Source organism: Helianthus annuus, chromosome 10 (assembly GCF_002127325.2).
Source record: "Helianthus annuus cultivar XRQ/B chromosome 10, HanXRQr2.0-SUNRISE, whole genome shotgun sequence".
Lineage (NCBI taxonomy): Eukaryota > Viridiplantae > Streptophyta > Magnoliopsida > Asterales > Asteraceae > Helianthus > Helianthus annuus.
In genome coordinates, this window is record NC_035442.2 from 26,158,052 (window position 1) to 26,160,382 (window position 2,331).

The window sequence follows — 2,331 nt, forward strand, 5'->3', positions numbered from 1 at the left end:
GAAATAATTTCTGGTGGATAGGAATGAAAAAGGATATAGCTGAATATGTATCTAAGTGTCTTACTTGTTCACAAGTTAAGGCAGAACACCAGAAACCCTCAGGTCTACTACAACAATTAGAAATGCCTGTATGGAAATGGGAACTCATAACAATGGACTTTGTTACTAAGCTACCCAAAACCAGAAAAGGTAATGACGCGATTTGGGTAATTGTGGATCGATTAACCAAGTCAGCTCATTTTCTACCCATGAAAGAAACCTTTAGCATGGAAAGGTTAGCCAAGTTATATGTAGACGAAGTAGTATCCTTGCATGGAGTTCCTCTCTCCATTGTATCGGATAGGCATAGTCGTTTCACTTCCCATTTCTGGACTAGTTTCCAAGAAGCCATGGGGACGCGATTAAATTTAAGTACAGCATATCATCCCCAAACAGACGGACAAAGTGAAAGGACGATTCAAACCATGGAAGACATGCTCAGAGCATGTGTGATAGATTTTGGTGGAAACTGGGATGACCACCTACCTTTAATTGAATTCTCCTATAACAATAGTTACCATGCAAGCATTGAAGCTGCCCCGTTCGAAGCACTGTATGGACGAAAGTGTAGAACTCCAGTTTGTTGGGCAGAAATCGGAGAAAGTCAATTATCAGGTCCTGAAATAATACAAGAAACCACCGACAAGATAACACAAATCAAGGAAAGACTAAAGATGGCTCGAGATCGCCAGAAGAGTTATGCAGACAATCGACGCAAGCCACTGGAATTCCAAGTTGGTAACAAGGTACTCTTGAAGGTTTCTCCTTGGAAAGGAGTAGTACGGTTCGGAAAGAAAGGGAAACTAAGTCCAAGGTACGTAGGACCATTCCCAGTAATCCAGCGAATAGGACCAGTCGCCTATCGCCTACAACTACCAGAAGAGTTAGCTGGGGTACATGATGTGTTTCATGTATCCAACCTCAAGAAATGTTTATCTAACGAATCCCTGGTAGTACCTCTTCAAGATATAGAGGTAAATGAAAAGCTAAAATTCGTGGAAAAATCACTGCAGATAGAGGACAGAAAGATCAAGTTTCTCAAGCACAAATGACTAGTGCTAGTCAAAGTCAAGTGGGATTCAAAAAGAGGACCAGCATACACTTGGGAATTGGAATCGGAAATGAAGCGGAAATATCCTCATTTATTCCAGCAAATCTCGAGGACGAGATTTTTTATTAAGGTGGGGAGGATGTAACAACTCACACCAAAATTATTATTTATTAATTTACTTTGTCCAAAAGGAAACCCTAATTGAGACCCCCAAGTAATCCTGAATATACCCTAAAATTTTCAGAACAATCAGAATCAGAATCAGGGCCCCTAAAACACAGGGTGGGTAAAACCTAGTTAGTAATATCCACACAGTTTGCTGTCTAAATCGAAATTTAACGTTTCGTCGACTCAGCTAGGCTACAAACACACGGGGCTACCCTATAGTAGGGTGGCACCCCTCGCGCCACGTGACGGCCCCTCGCGCCACGCGAGGGAGCCATTTTTCCAGTATAAATAGTAGGTTGTGGCACTTTCAATTCTGTGTTGGTTCGATGTTAAAATTTGATTCATGCACTGAGATATCGTCCAAATACTACAGAAACACAGACAATCTCGAATTTATACCGCGATAACAGGGTAATAACTCGATCGCTGCTACGATTCAATGTCCGATCGATTTAAACTATCCGATGAATGTTTAAGTGCCGCTCAAATTAGGGTTTATACTTTGTCATTCATCGTTAAATCGATGGATGTTTAAGTATTGCACTTTGTCATTTGTCGTGAAGGTTTTAATCTCGTGAGTTATCGTAAATGCTGTATTAGTTACTAACCTAGTTCGTGTGCATTATTGCTTAAATTAGGTTAACAGGCTTATCAGTAGGCTAAACTCTGCCCGTATAAATCTGCAATGTGAGTCATTCTCTTTTTATCAATTGTTTACAATACCTCAAATTATTTTCAAAGGTTATAATTACAGGGATTAAGTCATGGTTATCTTAATCACTGGCTAGTGGGGTATTGTGCACATTACTAATTTCTCACGGGTTAGGCTAATAAATCCTCACCGTGATAAACGCCACTACTTGGGGAAGGACCCAATAGTGGTATGGCCATCGTCAGCAAGTGACAAAGTGCCTAAAAATAAGATAGAAGCCATTGTAATCGCTCTTATGCTGTAATTTATAACTATGTGTCAGTTTATCAAAATGAATGATTCACTCAATATTTCCCCACTGACAAAAATATTTTTAAAACAAGTTTCAGGCGACCTGCTGTAAATCAAGGAAAACGTTCTA